Here is a 17,635-nt window from a genome sequence, read left to right as displayed (position 1 = left end):
ACAAACAAAAAACCCATGCCTGCTGATGGTTCTTCCACAAGCACTGCAAAGTGGGAGGTCAGTGGCCCTGAACTGACACACAGGTAGGAAGTTGGGAAGTTTGTCACATTCAAAATTAAATGAAAGAGCCAGGGATATAATGGCGCAGAGGCTAAAGGCACTTGTCAGTAATTTAACAATTCTGAAGATCTACATAGTCCCCCGAATTCAATCTCCTCTACATCATATGTGGTATGTACACACACACACACACACACACACACACACACAAATGTAATTTTAAAAAATGACAGTGGCCAGGAGAAGGTTCAGTCAGGAAAGTGCTTTTAATCAAGCATGAGGGCTTGAGTTTGGATGCCCAGTGCCGCCAACACGGTCAGGGGCAGCAGTACACGCCTGATATCCCAGATGGAGGAGGCTCCCTGGGGGCTCCCTGGGGGCTCCCTGGCCTGCCAGTCTAGCCAAATTAGCAAGCTTTGGGTTCAGAGGGAGAGATTATCTCAACGGGATTTTATCAAACGGAGAATAGTTGAGGAAGATACCCAATGTTGATCCCTGTCCCCACATGTGCATGTTCATGGTAGTACACATGTGCCATACATTGCAAAAAAACTGAGGAAAGAAAATACCTAATGAGACAGCCTGCTTCTGTGTTCCAGAACAGAGGACCTAGGGTCCATTTCACTGTTGTCTCCATAAAGCCAAGGTCTTGAAAGCCTGGAGCAGGAGGCCATTGTCACCATTCATCGTGGAACGTCCTGGGTGCCCTCAGAATAGCTGGTTAAGTGGACTGTACATGACAAAGCCAGTGGGTGGAAGAGGAAGTCGCCCACCACACCAAAGTTCTAATCAGGCTGCACAGCGGAGCCCTTCCATCAGGAGACTCTGCCCGGGCTGGGCTCTGAGACAGTACTACTCACTTGAGTGGATATGGCCAGCATGGGTGCTCCTGGAGTTTCCTTGAGAATAGTAGGCCAGTCCATGTTCTATTGCAAAGAACACACCATAGATTATAGAAGGTTTAACATAAAGAGGATTATTCTGGATCCCCACTCTGGAGGTGTGAGGATGAAGGGCCACATCTAGTGTTGACCTTGCTCACCGAGTTCCAAAGTGTCAAAAGGCATTACATGGCTAAAGCCAGGAGACTTGCACGTTCCTTCTCTCTCCTTCCTCTTATGAAGCTACCAGCCGATGACCTTACACTTGTCCCTCCCAAACACCTCCCACTACTGACACAGATGAGTCATTTCTACCCTCTTACGTTTTTAAAACCTTGGCAGGCCTGGGGTCTCCCAGCTGTTCCCGGTGGCCCCTATCAGGCTCTTTCTCGAGCCTATTTCCAGTACTTTCTGGTATCCCCAACCCATACAACTAAGTACCTACAGCTACCATAGGGTGCTGGGGTTTACACCAGAGCATCCATTGCTCACCTCTCATCAGAGACGCTTCTTCTTGTAGTAGATGCTTATTAATAAGAGATACAGAGGGCTAGAGAGATGGCTCAGCGGCTGAGAGCACTGGCTGCTCTTCCAGAGGTCCTGAGTTCAATTCCCAGCAACCACATGGTGACTCACAACCATTCGTAATGGGATCTGATGCCCTCTTCTGGTGTGTCTGAAGACAGCTGCAGTGTACAAATGTACATACAATAAATAAATAATTCGTTTTAAAAAATCACAAAGGAAAGATTCACACAGCTGGGCAATGTATGGAGTGAGACACTTTGGAGCCTTCCGCCTTAGTGGGGTGTCTTTATCAAAACCCTCCCTCAAGGCTCACGGATCTGTGTGGAAGAGGAGGTAAAAAGACTGTAAGAGCCAGAGGTAGTGAAAGACACCAAGGAGACAATGTTTTCCAGATCCAGCAGGGCTCACGGACATATGAACTCACAGACGGTGACAGCATGCATGAATCCTACACAGTTCAAGCCAGACTGGCCACAATGTGCCACCCTTATCCAAGAAGCTATTGACACCCACCAGCAAAGGGACAATCAGTTTTCTCCACTGGAGTTTCACTGGGCCTAACAGCCACATTCTGTAGTAGGCAAATCCAGACTCTAGGTGCCCTATGCCTGCTCAGCCATTCTAAGACATTTAGGAGCCCAAAAGGCAGACCTGGGGAAGGGCTACCTCAGGAGGTTACCAGTCGAGGAGAGGCCCTCCAGGTACTCCCTGGGGCCCTCAGAAGGTTAATTCCAGGAAATGCCTTTTCTCCCTTGCTGTTTCTTTTTGAGTATATGGCAAACTAAAAAATTTCCTCCCATATAGCTGAAGAACCAAAATTAGGGGATCTAACTCAGTTTGGGGATTTTGCTGTTGGGATAGGCACTTTGTTCTATATCTCTGAATAAAAAGACTGTACCACCAGGCCTCCATGGCCACCATCACAGAGTGCCATGGGTCTCCTCAATATCCTCTGTCCAGTCTCCAGGGTAGTTAAGCCAAGGGACATGAATGTTCCCATGGGAATTCTCTGGATCCCCAAAGATGAAAAAAAAAAAGTTAGGATAAGATTTAGGAAAATGAGACTGTTTTGTCCAGAATGTGGCTTTCATTTCCTCTCCATATTTAAGAACAATGATTTACTTTAAAATCTCTCAAAACCAGGGCTGGGGGAATTGGCCGTTAGAGCACTGGCTGGTCTTCCAGAGGACTGGGGTTAGATTCCCAGCACCCACACAGCTCACAGCTATCTTGTAACACTCTAGCTGAGGAGAATTCAACACCTTCTTCTGGCCTCTGGGAATACTGCACACATGTGACACACAGTTATACATGGAGCCAAAACGCCCATACACATAAAAGAATAATTTAATAATATCACCTATGATTCCTTGAGATGTTGATTCATGGCATCCATATGTTGGAAAGAGCTGGCATGCTGGGGTCCTCTCTCTAATGACATGGGAACTCTATATAGGGTCACCAGCTCTCAGTGACATCTGAGAGGATAATTAAGGCATCCCAGTGAGCAGTATACACCTGGCAGAAGCCTGCACTGCCTCCTGCAAAACCCAGCCATGTCAGAAGCACTGACATGCAGCCAGCTGGACCCATGGATGCCCAAATGAGCCAGCCCGAACTGCTACCACACACAACCAGGCAACCACAAAGAAAGTACTTCCTGAATATGTTGTTCAGCAAAGCCCATTAACCATTGCCCTGCTCAGAAACCTGGTGTCCAAAGGTCTACACACACAGATACAGACAAACACAGACATATACACATACACACATACAAAGACACACACACATACACAGACATATACACACACACAGATACAGACTCACACAGACATACACACACACAGACACACACAGACACACAGATATACACACAGACTCACACACACAGATACAAACACAGACATATACACATACACAGACATATACAGACACACACACACAGACACACACACACACACAGATACACACACACACACAGATACAGACTCACACAGACATACATACACACACACACACACACACACAGATACACACACAGACTCACACACACAGATACACACACACACAGATACACACACACAGATACACACACACACACAGATACACACATACACAGACATACACACATACACACACACAGATACACACACACACACACTTTTGGGGAAGATGTATTTACATTTTTGTACTGCATTTACATCTGTGCACCTCAAACATGCAGTGCTACAGAGGCCAGTAGAGTGACGGATCTCCTGGGACTGGAATCTCAGATGGTTATGAGCCTCCATATGGGTGCTGGGAATTGAACCCAGGTCCTGTGGAAGAGCAGCCAGTGCTCTTAACCACTGCGTCTCCCAGGTCTATCCATTCTTGATAACTGCATGATAAGGCCTGGTCCTTTGTCTCCTGCCTGCCATCCCCTTGCTCCTCACACTGACCTGTGGAGCTGTCACCACCACTGAAAGCGAGGCTGTGGCCAGCCAGAGACGGAAACTTTAAGGATTCTGGAGGTTTGAATGGGTTTTCAACTAAAGGATTCTGAATTCAACTAAGAGCTACCCCAGGCAGGTCTGTGAAGACGCTTCCGGAGAGAATCAACCGAGGGAGGAAGGCCCTTCTTCAGAATGAGCAGCGCCCTCCAGCAGGTAGCCCAGGCTCCCAAAGCTTGCCTTCAGTTGCTGGTGAACATGCCTGTCCCCACTGCTACTGCTGGAACTGTGGACTGATCAGCTTCTGGCTTCTCAAGGGTTCTCAAGCTCTTCAGGGAGCAGGCAGTCACTGCTGAACTACCCAGCCCTGCTGTGCCAGTCAACCTACTGAAGCCCCCAACAGCACCTACACAGTCTACCCTTCTGCTCCTCCACAGAACGCTGCCTGGTACAGAAGAGACGGCCCAGCGCTTGAAAGGTTTCCAGAGCACGCTTTTAACCTTGAGACTGACTCCGAGTTTGGGAAGGACAAGGCCATCCAATCACCAGGGGACACACTTCAAACCAGAGCTGGGGAGTCTGGCTGAAAGCTTAGCTGAGTGACATGCTACTCATTGCAGAACATTTTTGGGGTCCCTTGGATAAATACTTCAATATTTAAGATTTTCCCGTGATTACATTTTCACTGGGCGTGCATGTACACACACACACACACACACAGAGGGTGGCCGACTACATTTCAACATAACATTTGAGGAATTTTAGTGATTTTTTTCCATAAATTTTGAAATGTCAAGGGTATATATCTCTCTGAGAAAGCAGCCCATGGCACATTTCAGATTTAAGAGAAGGAAAAAAAAATTGATAGATTTAAGAGACCAAGGAGGAGAGCTGAGATCTACAATTTAAAAGTTATAAATACACTAAATTTTTGGTGAATTTAGAAGCCATCTCAGTGGAAAATGCTTTCCTTGGGTAATCCAAGGGAACTGACTGTTTTGGAACTGTAACTGAAGTTAACCCTGTAAGGGTGCTTGCTTGCTGGATGAAACTCTGATTAAACTCAGATCAAAGGCACTGGCGAGCAATAGGCTCACTACAGAAGACACTGCACTGCGCAGGGCTCCACAGCTCAGCCCAACTCCAGCCTCTCAGCCCAACCAGCATGCAACGGCACCATTTTCAATTTTATGGTGCAATGAGGTTTGTAGTAAATATTTATTAGCTGCTTAATAAAGGTAATTAAATTTCTGGCCAATCCATACGTGGCTCTTATTAGAATTAGCTAAGATTTGCTTTCAAGTCTAAAAAGATCCAATAGAACAAAGTGCCATAGGTGTTAAAATTGGAGTGAAATATTAATGCCTGAAACAGCAGTGGGGGCGAGGGCTTCCTATCCCAAGTCCTGTCCCTTCTATGTCCTTGGTAAAAAGCCACCTCATCTCTCCCACAGGACCAATGTCAAAGACCCGTTCTCCCCACTGGAGTTGCAGGTACCCTGGGACTATTGAATGGCAACCAGTCAGAACTGGTCTTTGGCTAACCTCTGTGATAAGACAGACAGCCCAGCCCATGCCATAGCCCCTCTGATGCCACCTATTAACCCCTGAAATATGGATTCCCTTCCTGTCAGGATGACTTGACCAGCAGTTCTATTCCTGGGTATTTTTCTAGAAGGATGGAAAACTTCTGTTTGCACAAAAGTGTGCACACTGGTGCTCAGACCAGCACCCTTGGCAATACTCCAAGAGGCAGAAACAGCCAAATGTTCATAGACAGATGGCCAGAAAGGCACAAGATGGGTTGCCTGGACAGTAGGGTATGGGGTGGCAATCATAGACACCACTAAAACAAGAGTGAGACCATCTGAAAGACCAGGACAGCGTGTAAGCCCCAGGAGGGATTTCCAGCCTCCTTCGCCTGCGTGGGACCCTGTGTGGCATACCTCAGTGTCTCTGTAGTCCTTTGCCCAACTCTGGGACAGTGCAACTGGAGCAGGTGAAGATTGAGGGAGCCCCAGTGAGCCACGCAGGGGCACACTTCCCAGGGAGCCAGGCAGGGAGGAAGTGGGCACACACACAGTTGGACTGAGGGCAGGAAGAGGGCCAGCTTCCTAAAGCTGGCATGAGAACACAGCTTCTCCAGACACAGACTGGTGACAGGTGGTCTCCGTGACACTCAGCAGACTGTCTGCATGAGACACTTGGCTAGCTTTCTCCTCTTAGTGGAATATTGGGACCTCAGGTTGACCCAGGCCCAGGAAGGGCCCAACAGTGTCTGAGAATCTTGCTGGGACAAATTGGAGGTGGAGCTTTTTATCAAGGTCTTTGACAGAACAAAATCCTGGGGACAGATCTGAAGTCCTTCGCTCAGGATCTGCCCTTCTGTCCTTCTTTCCAAGAGCACAGTTTTGTCCTGGGGTCCAGACTCTGTGCACCTTGGGGTTGGGCTCTGATTGAGTAAACCAATGGTTTTACCATCCTGTTATGGGCTTAGCGTGGGTCATGTGACCAATCCTGGCCAATAAGAAATGAGAGAATGGCCACCGAAGAATGTGAAGATATAAAAAGACGAATAAACAGACACAAAGATGGCCTCACTTCTGTTGTGAGTGTCACTAGATAACAGAGCTTTGATTGTCAAGTGAGCCAGAGCCAAAGGGTCAAAGAATGGCTCTTCAAGATGATGCTGACAAGTCAGGTGTGGTGGTAGCCACCTTTAACTCCAGCATTTGGGGGTCTGAGGCAGGAGGATTATGAATTCAAGGTCAGACTGGGATACATAATAAAGTTCTGACTTGTCAGTTGGAGAGCTGGAGACGTGGTTCGACAATAGTGCATTTGTTTAGCGTGCACAAACCCCTGGGTTCCATTCCCAGCAACGAAAACGGAGCTTTGAGGCCAAATTGGTCAGCATGCATTTGCCCTTCAGCATCCTCTTATCATTGGAACTGTTGTCTTGGATGCATCTGACCACAGCTGACTCACCTGAGCTGACGGGCTAGCAAACACTGTCAATCCGCAAGGACCGGGAAGTCCACCGATCGAGACGTCTTAGCCTTCACTGGAGATAACACATACCGAAGAGCCTCGGCTTGTGAGGAGGAACAATTTGTTTTGGTTCATGGATTTGGAATTTTAGTTCATCATTGATTGATCCTGTGGCTTGGGGGCCTGTGGAGGCTTGATTTGACTTATAGTCTGTGGTACAAGGCCGTCAACAGAGGGGATGGCTCAGCTGCCCTAGCTGTGGCTGCAGGGGTGGCTGCAGGGGTGGCTGCAGGGGTGGCTGCAGGGGTGGCTGCAGGGGTGGCTTCAAGGGTGTGTGTCCATGGATAATGCTGTGAATGCCAGGGTTCTACTATCCTTTTCGTTCAATCTAGGAGTCCCAGCCCTCAGAATGTCCCCACCCATGCCCAGGGTAGGTTTTACCTCTTTGATTAGCCTTCCCCTTAAGGGCCCCTCACCCCTTTACACACACACACACACACACACACACACACACACACACACACACACAGAGGCTGGTGTTCTAGGTGGTTCTGAGTCCTATCAAGGTCACTACAGGGAACTAGAGAGAGAAAGTGACAAATACCCCTTGGAGGGCACACACCCACACCTGGTGCCCTCCTTCTAGGCCTTGCTTCTTGGTGCTTCCACCATGTCCACACATTGCCACCCTGGGGTCTAAGCCTCTATCTCACTCAGGCCTCTGGAGAGGCTGAAGTTACAAACTGCCGCTAAGAACGTTAGGCACATTAGATGGTTTCCACAAAACTTCCTGGTTCAGCCTCCTGGTTATTTACTTTTGGAAATGTTTTCTCACTCCCAGAACATGCCTGAGCTGGAGAGGTGTACTGGGACCTCCGACTCTGTCAGGAAAGAAAAATGGCCGCTGGGCATGTGAGAATTCTGTCAGAACCTTTCCCTGCGTATACTCCAGCTTCACACCAAACAAGAAAGGCTACCAGAAGCCATTAGTTCCATGGCCTCCAACCTCCCAGAAGGCCTTTAAGGGTCTAAGGCCCTGAGCTAGCACCATATTTTTCTCTCTGGGGAGGAGCTCCCGAAGTTATGTCACAGGGAGCACGTGAACAGGGATCTCGGGGATGAGAGACTTGGGGTAAGAACAGGAACCATGCAAAGACAGAAAGCCACCGCCAAACTGGGTGTGGTGGCGCACGCCTTTAATCCCAGTACTCGGGAGGCAGAGGCAGGTGGATTTCTGAGTTCGAGGCCAGCTTGGTCTACAGAGTGAGTTCCAGGACAGTCAGGGCTACGCAGAGAGATCATGTCTCAGAAAAAAAAAAAAAAAAAAAGCAAAAACCAAACAAACAAACAAAAAAACCCCAAACAAACAAAAAAGAAAGCCACCGCCAGGGCCCCCAAGGCTCGTGACACTGTGAGTCTGAACTCCATTAAAGAGCACAAGCCAGAGATGGAGCTAAGTCCGGCAGCACATTCCTTCAATACCTAGCACTCGGTGGGCAGAGGCAGACAGGGATCTGAGTTCAAGGCTAGCCTGGTTTACAGTATACATTCCAAGATAGCCAGCAGCCCACACAGAGAAACCCTGTCAGGAAAAACAAACAGGCAAACAAACAAACAAACAAAAACCCCAAAACCCTAATGTAATCTCTTTAATCCTTGGCACTACAAGATAAAATAACTCCAAACGTGACCTCTCCACCAAAAGCCAAGCTCCCTGGTTTTAGAGTGTAATGAGATTTGGTTCCAGTAATGAATTAGGTTGGTGGGGACACTTCTCAGGCCTCCCCAGGCACCACACAGGCTCCTGAGTGCCAATGTCTGCATTCACCTCTGCCTCAGTTTCCCACACTGCAGCCGCCATTGTTGGAATTGCTCCTCTTCATTATTTTCACTTGCACCTTTGAGCTCAGGCCCCGCCCACATCTGCTTCCTCGGCTCAGGGCCCCGCCCACATCTGCTTCCTGGGTTCTGACTTCACAGACTTCCACAGCTGCAGCTGTGCTTTTCCAGCAGAGACGGTTAAAGATGTAATAGTTGAGGACTGTAAGGAGAGCCCAGATTATTAAGAGCTCATTTCTCTTTGAAAATATCTCCTGCAGTATTCTGCTCCATAATTAAAGCTAAGTTTCACCTATCTAAATAAATGGGCAAAGGCTGTTTGACTCTGGTGTCCTTGACTGACTCCTCAGGGCTACCATCCCTTGCTGCACTCTGCCACAAGATTGATTTACACATCCTGGGCTTTCTGAACTCATTTTCTTCTCCTCTTGGGCCAAGTCACCAGCCTTCCCAATATATCAGCTGTCTGCGGATGCACAGACAGGTCAACCAGATGCCGATGCCCATTGGTCATTCCCCAAATACGGGTTTATATATATTCTAGACATGCAGCGACAGCTATACTTAGGATGTGGACTTCAGTCTCACTGGACCACAGTGAGCTCATCGCCTCTGGAAATCCTGGAGTCTACATCAGTCTACAGGCATTGCCAGGCATCTCTCTGTGCCGGGGTGTCAAGGTCCTCTGAGTGGCCCCCCGTGGAGTTGTCCTAAGGGGTGAGGCTGAGGTGAGGGTCAATCAGAAAAGGGGAAGAAAGGCTGACCGTGCTGAGTCACTTCAAGTGACATTGACACAGTCCCTGCAAGGAACACACGGGATATCTCACACCCCCCTGAGCTTTTCTTTGAGAGTCAGCCAGGTAACACACTCTGAGTGTTGGTTGTCTCAGAGCTATGGTGTCCTATTGGTGTCAAGTAGGCACTTGGTGCAGGGAGCTTTGCAGATCTCCCTGGCAAATATGCACAGACACGATGGTAACCGTTTGGACAAGTGAGCAACTGCAGGAGATACTAGCAAGGCAGGATGGGATAGAAGCTGAAATGTTCCTTTCTGGGCTAGACACCTAAGAAATTGTTGTCCTTAATGTAGACCTCTTAGACCAGTGGATTTCACCCTGTGGGTCGTGACCCCTTTGGGGGGAGGGGTGTCAAAGATCCCTTCACAAGGGACCACATGTCAGATATCCTTCATATCCAATATTTACAGTACTACTCCTAACAGTAGCAAAATCAGTTCTGAAGTAGCAGTGAAAATCATTTTATGGTGGGGCGTCTCCCCAGCGTGAGGAACTGTATTAAAGGGTCACAGTGCCAGGAGGTTGAGAACTGCCGTCTTAGACCCAAGTGTAGCAAAGGGCAGGGTTTGAACTCAACCAGGAAATTACAGGTGACTTGGCATGTAGCTCTGAGAACCCCTTGGGCAGAGGGTCAGTTGCTTCTGGGGCCAGAGTTAGAGTTAGAGGGCGAGGAGCTGGACGCCAGTGCCCTGGAATGGAGCCAAGAATGGAGCCGAGAAACAGATTGGTGAAGTGGAGCAGCTGGGGTGCAGAAGGGCCCAGGGCAGAGTCACCTCCCTGAGGAGGGGACAGAGTGTCTGAGGGTAGGCCCAGTGCAGGGTTACCTCTGAGGAGATGACACTGTGATGTTCAGTCCTGGTTGATCTATTTGGTTTGGTTTGGTTTGGTTTGGTTTGGTTTGGTTTGGTTTGGATTTGGAATAGAGTCTCATGTAGCCTAGGTTCGCTTCACATTTACTGTGTATCTGAGGATGACCCTGGAGCCCTAATCTTCTTGCCTCTACCTCCCTAGAACACCACCGCACCCAGTATTATGTGGTACAGGAGGTTAGACCCAGAGCTCCATGTGTGCTAAGCAAGCACCCTACCAACAGTTACATCTACAGCCCTATTGGTTGAACACAATACAGGGGGGATATAATGTTACCAAGGACTAGAGCAGGTGTGTATGTGTATGTGTGTGTGTGTGCGCGCGCACATATGCATGTATATACACATGTGCATGTGTGTGCACACGTGTGGGGGTGCATGTGTATGTGTGTGTGCATACATATGGGTGTGTGTTTGCACATATGCATGTGTGTATGTGCATGTGTGCATGTGTGTATGTGAGTATGTGCATGTGTGTATGTGTGTGTATGTGCGTGTGTGTGTAAAATGGGGGTGCTTTTCCACTCCTGGGGTCTCTTCATTCTGTACTGCCTCCTACCCACATGTATCTAAAACCCAGGTCACAGCCATGTTGCAGGCCCTGTCCCAGAAGACCAGTGAGAAGCCACTGGCCTCCGCTGTGCTTCAGGGGAGCAGTGACTCAGTGCCAGGTCCAGGTTTCCAGGAAACAGTCTTAAGGGATCATCTTTATGGACACAGAATTTGTGTCTGTGGGTCCCAATAAAGTTATTTTCACTTTTAATTGCATGCGTGGCTGTGGTCTTTGCATCCTGAAGTGCGTGGCTGTGGTCTCTCTCTCTCTCTCTCTCTCTCTCTCTCTCATACTTCTGCCCTTCAGCTCTATCTGACCCCTAGTGGTACCCAGCTGCCTGCAGCCTGTACTCTTGGAGAGAGAGGGTGGGCAGCCTGGCAAGAGACCCCCTGGACACAGAGAAGTGCTCAGAAGAGAGAAGCCATCCAGTGCTTCTGAAGAAGGAGGGTATCTGTTCAGTGGATGCCAATGGCAGTAATGATGGCCACCCCTCCATCAGGAGGGCTTCCTGGGCTTATCCCAGGGCTCCCTTAATCCCTATTCCAATGGAAAGGGTACATGATTTCTGTTTTAGAGCTACAAGAACCAAAGCCCCCTCCCCGCAAAGAGAGTTACTTGTCATGGATCATAAAGCTGCTAATGAGCGAGCTGGTGTGTGTATGTGTGTGTATGTGTGTGCAGCATCCTCTGGCATAATCCTGGCTCTCTAGTGTCTCCTCCCAGCCATTGTCCTTCCTCTCTTCCCTCTCCGGCCTCCTGTCCACCCCCCTCATCAATATGGGCAGTTCTAGGAAAGCTGGCAATGGAGCCTGTGCAGCCAACATGAAACAGAGTTTTCGAATGGACTTACCTATGACCTTGTTCCAGAGTCCCCAGGGAAGTTTCAGCCCTGACCATCTCCACCCTTCCTCGCCACAGCCCTCAGACCTGCAGGTTGCTGCTGAGAGTAGCTCTGCCCGGTGACCACCTCCTCAGCCTGATGAGGAGACGCCTGGTCCCCACTGGGCTCAACTTGGGCCAGGGCAGGAGGCTCCCCACCTGCCTTGCAGCAGGGTCCTGGGTTTCATGGGGCTTACTGACTTTTAACCTCCTGGGGAGGTTGCAAGCCTCCAGACCATCAGATTGTGGGTCACTTCATCCAATCACTTTACCTTCCTCCCCAGAGGCCATGCTTCTGAGAGCCCTGCCTGAGCAGGGCCTAAGTCTGCATTCTCAATGGCCCTGTACCATGCCCCAATTTCTGCACAGATATGGTAGACATGCCCAGAGGACCAGGCCAGGAGTAGCTTTAGGCTCTCAGACCCAGGTTTCCTACCACTCCCACCACCTCTCTCTCCCTCCCTCCCTCCTTTTCTCTCCCTTCCTTCTTCCCTTCTTCCCTCCCTCCCTCTTTTCCTTCCTCCCTCTCTTCCTCTCTCTCTTCCTCCTTCCTTCCCTCTCTTTCTTCCTTCCTTTCTTTCTAGTACATTGGACCCACTGGCTATCTCCCCAGCTCTCTTCTTTCTTTTGTATTTTCATACAGGGTCTCCAGACTGTCTCAATCCTCCTGCCTCAGTCTCCCAAGAAGTTGGGAATACAGGCTTGTACCACCAGGCTAGAAGGGCCTAGATTTTTCTGATAACAGGCAGAAACTGTTCACGAGTGTCAGGGTGTACTAGACCAGGATTCCTTAGCCCCTGCGTCAGCAGTCATGGGCAGGTACTGTCCCTTCTTGTGGACTGACACAGGTGTCCTGTGGCCTCACTCCTTAGGCTCTTGCTCCTTAGAGCTGCTGCTTATGCCCCATGAAGACCGAGTTGCTAAGATGTTCTAGCAGGTCTAACTCTGGTGTTACCAGAATTAGGGTCAAAGCTTAGAGGACCTAACTGGCTAGGCTCTGCCATCCTTCCTCAATAGCCACACTGGGAATAGGAAAAAAACAGCCCAGTGACTCCAGGCCATCATGGAGACCTGTCATGCGGCTTACCTTAAATAGGCAATAAATATGCCTAGCTGTAAGAAGTCCTGGTTAAGGCCGGGGCTCATCCTTCACTGGCCTGTCTTGTTTTAACGCCTGGCTTCCAGGTTCCAACAAATTGTCAAAGTGCCTGGCTGGCCTCAGCCCTCCCCTCCCCCCAGCATGAGACTCCCATGGAAATTCCAATTCCTTGGGGACCGTTGTCTCAATAGCCTGATTACCCAAGAGAGAGACACCAGGGTCTCTCTTCACTCCCATCAGAACAGTGACCTGATACCCACAGAGGTGACCACCCCTGCCCCCAGGGTTCAGTGGCCTTCCCAGGCCTTCCCTATTCCTCCATAGTTACTGCCTGCACTAGGTCTTGTTTCTTAGGGTGTTTTTTTGCCAGATCTCTGGCCTCTGACCTCTCTGAGCTTCCCTCACTCAGAAAGGGATCTGTGAAGGGCCTGTAAGACCAGCTTTCTAAGAGGGTCCTTGGAGCTGTCTTGGCTTAGATACATCCAAATCAAGTGGGGGAGGGAAAGGCCACTCAAGAAACTGTCCCAAGCCCCCGTGAACCAGGCGGTAGGGTCCCAGATATCATTTGCTGATTTGTGGCACAACTTTTGACTTGCTGATGCCCGTTTGCTGCCTTTGGGTTTGCACAGATTTCTCCAACCGCACTCCCCGCTGCTTCCTGCCTAATTCAGGCAAAACCCAGAATGTTCTGCCTTGCCTGCGCTCAGCCACTGCCGCAGCACAAGCTGGAGAACGGATGGCAGGCCCTGCCCCCACCTGCTCTGGGAAAACAAACATCGTGATTAGCCAGAAAGACTCAGCCAGGCGGCCAGGAGGGAGGGAAGCCATACTGGGATGTCAGCTCCTGGAACACTCACGGAGCTGAGTGGAAGCCTCAGTGATTGGACCCACCCACCACAGAGATGGAGCACTGAGAGGCAGAAGCCTGCGATGCTGTCCTCCCTTCCCCGGGGTCCAGCCCAGAGGTTAGCTCTTCAAGATGTGTCTGGGCTGTGCTCAGACTTTGGGAAACAGAGCGGCATCAGGGACCCTGTTTGCAGAGTGGGGTCAGGAGTGGCCTTGACCCAGGCTAGCTTTGCTGGGGCAGGCTCTTAGCTGCTGCTCTACACTCCAGAGTCCTCAGGAAGCAGCCTGCTCCCCTGTGGGGGGTCTTGCACAGGGTCCTGATATTGGGCACACTGATTTTCAAGGCCATGACCGGTCACTACTGCAGCATCTTAGAGAGTTCGAGACCAGATCCCTATCTAACCCAAATGCCAGCTCTGAGGTGCAAGCCCTGGACCAGAGATGGTGTTGCAGGGGTGGCTTCTGCTGCAGAAGTGGAAATGACACCCAGTGCTCCTCTCACTCCTCTGGGCCTTGTAGGAACATATGACAGTCCCAGCATGGCCCTGGGGAAGAGAGGTCTTCAAGGCCTCAGAGGCTGTGGTGTGCTGGGGTGGCATGCTTACAGCATCCTTGAGGCTAAAAATAGACAGACCCTTGTAAGCAGCTCTGCCCGGCCATGCCACAGGTGGTGGGGACCAGAATAAGCAAGTAGACTCTAGAAAGGGGTGGGCACGCGCATCTTCTTTTTTTGTTTGTTTGTTTTGTTTTGTTTTGTTTTGTTTTGTTTTTCCAAAACAGGGTTTCTCTGTGTAGCCCTGGCTGTCCTGGAATTCACTCTGTAGACCAGGCTGGCCTCAAACTCAGAAATCCGCCTGCCTCTGCCTCAGTGTTGGGATTAAAGGCATGCGCCACCACATCAGGCGCATGCGCATCTTCTGATGAGCTTCCCAGTGGGTGGCAGAGGATGACCCAGGCAGAGGAAGGGCTGGGTCACAGTACAGCTAAGTGACAGGCTACACAGACTCAAAAGTTGATGAAGGGCCAGCCTAGAGACCCAAGAGGCTCCATCTTAGCTTTTTGGCTTCTAGGGCTGAAACTGGGGTCCTGGCCCCTAAAATGCTATGTCCAAGCTGAGCACTCACACACATCCTGGGCACTGTGGATCTGACCTCATGTGTGGGAGTAAGGTGAACAAGGCAGAGAGCAGGGGACTGGAGCTGACCCGAGGCTTGGGGGTCAGCAGAGCTAGGCTCCCTGGAGCTGATGTTTCCAGAACTGAGTGGGGAAGGCACCAAGGCAAGATCCCTGTGAAGGGGTAAAGTTGCAGGCTTGGGAAACAAGGGCACAGGGCCAAGACCTCGTAGCAAGCTCTAGGAACACCAGACAGCTGATGAGAACAGGCTCTTGCCTGTTAGACTCGCAACCTCAAACTTCTTAAGTGACTTGCTCTGCTTGCTAAAAAGGGTCACTCACCAGAACACAGGCGCCAGGGCGCCGGGCATCTGGGTAGAGGTCCCGGCCACACTCTCAGCCGGCGAGCTCATGTGTTCAAAATATCAACCCTTGTGACTATTTCCAGCTTGGCCAGAGGAGCAGGGCTTTTCATCAGCGAGCCAGAGCAACTAGCTGCAGGGCCTGGAGCTGGACCCCACAACACGGGGCGCCTGTAGATCCAGGACAGGTGCTAGTAGCCTTCGCTGAGGCTGTGCTCCACTGGGAGGTACAGGTCTGCCTCCCGCGGAAGCTGACTAAAGGGCCATGTGGCCCCAGCCCAACCCGTGGCCGGCAAGCCTTTCTCCTTCCACTGGGCCAGCATCAGGAAAACCTTGGCAGGCGTGCCGCTTTTGCACTGACAAAGCTGCCCACATTTGAAGCCCAGGTTCTACCTGGTCCCGTAACTGGAGGAGACATAATAACACGGTAGGAGCGCTCAGAAGCCAAGGGTTCCCTGCAGGGGGCACTAGGCCAAGTTCTCACGCCCCCGGGTCCATGCTTTAGCAGCAATCGTTACTTATTAGCTTTTCTGTCGGTGCTGGGAGTGGGCTGTTAAAATCTCCAGCAATTCCGATTCATTCTTGCCTCCCTTTTGTTCCAAAGCCTCTGCTTCCTGTACTCTGCAGCGTCTTACAGAGGCATGCATATTCATAGCTGCGACATCCTTCTGATGAGCTGACCTTTCTATTGTAGAAGCTTTCCCTCTCTGTCTCTTACAATGGGCTTGCCTGGCAGCCTATTTCCTGCAACACTTAACAGCCTGCCAGCTGCCAGGCTCCATGGTTGCATGGAAGTCTTTCTACATACTTTTCCTTCCAACCTTTCCGTGCTGTCTCTGAGCTGGGGCTGTAGCGTAGTGCTCTCTAACACTTGTGAAGCTCTGGATTTCATTCCCAGTACTATGTAACTAGTCATGTCGGCGGATGTCTACAGCATTTGGGAGGTAGAGGCAGAGAATTAGAAAAATTAGAAGTCCAAGGTCGTCTTTGGCTACATACTAAGTTGAGGCCAGTCTGGGCTAAATTACATTCTGTGTCAAAGAAAAACAAAATGAAACAGGCAGATACCAGTATCTCTCTTAAGGATAACATGTCAGAGCCGTATTCTTTACTGGTCGATTTTCTTTCAGTCCTAGGGATTGAACTGGGGACCTCATGCATGAGGTCTGCCACACCCCTGATATATTAGCCAGGCTTCTCTAGAGGAACAGAACTGATAGTGTATGTATATGTGTACGTGTGCGTGTGCATGTGTAAAGGGGATTTATTAGATTGGCTTACAAGCTAAGTCCAATAATGTCTGTCTAGCAATGGAAGGCCTAAGAATCCAGTAGTTCTTTAGTCCACCAGCTGGATGTCTCAGCTGCTCTCTAGTGTATGCTGGAGTCCCAAAGAAGCAGGCTCTAATGCCGGTGACGAAATGGACTCGCCAATGAGAGCAAACAGGCACAGAGAGCAAGCTTCCTTCTTCTAGTCCTTTCTATAGGCAGACAGTATGGCTGAGACTAAGGGGGTCTTCCCACCTCAAAAGATCAGGATTACAGGTGGGTCTTCCGACTTCAAATTATTTAATTCAGAAAAAAATTCCTCATGGGTCTACCCGGCCTCTTCTGTTTTAGTTAATTCCAGATGCCGGTCAAGTTGACAACTGAGAATAGCCATCACACCCAGCATGTGCTTGGTTTAAAAAAAAAATCTAGGACTGGAGGGAAGCTCAGCAGATAAGAGTTCTTGCAAGGACCCAGGTTTGGTTCCCAGCACCCACATGGCCGCTAACAACCACTTGTTGCACATTCCTGCGTACAGGAAAACAAATAAAATAAATGGCTTAAAAAATCTAGTGCGATGGGCTAGAGAGATGGCTCAGTGGTTAAGAGCACTGACTGCTCTTCCAGAGGTCCTGAGTTCAATTCCCAGCAACCACATAGTGGCTCACAACCATATGCAATGGGATATGACTCCCTCTTCTAGTGTATCTGAAGACAGTGTACAGTAAACTCACATAAATAAAATAAATAAATCTTTAAAAAAATTAAGTGTGATAATCTTTACTTCCTGTATATATGTGCACTCGTATACTTGTGTATGTGTGCCTTTACTTGTGCACTTGATTATTTGTGTGTGCACTTGTGTATGTGTGTGCTCACTTGTGTATTTGTGTATTGTATATTCACTTGTGTACTTGTGTATATGTGTACTCATTTGTGTACTTGTATATGTGTGTGCTCACTTGTGTGTGTATGTGTGTACTCACTTCTGTACTTGTGTATGTGTGTGCTCACTTCTGTACTTGTGTATGTATGTACTCACTTGTATAGTTATGTGTGCACTCACTTATATAGTTGTGTATGTGTGTGCTTATTTGTGTACTTGTATGTGTGCATGTA

The sequence above is a fragment of the Mus caroli genome, unplaced genomic scaffold (genome assembly GCF_978045245.1).
Source record: "Mus caroli unplaced genomic scaffold, Mus_caroli_1 scaffold_14, whole genome shotgun sequence".
Lineage (NCBI taxonomy): Eukaryota > Metazoa > Chordata > Mammalia > Rodentia > Muridae > Mus > Mus caroli.
Note: the sequence above shows the minus strand (reverse complement) of the source record.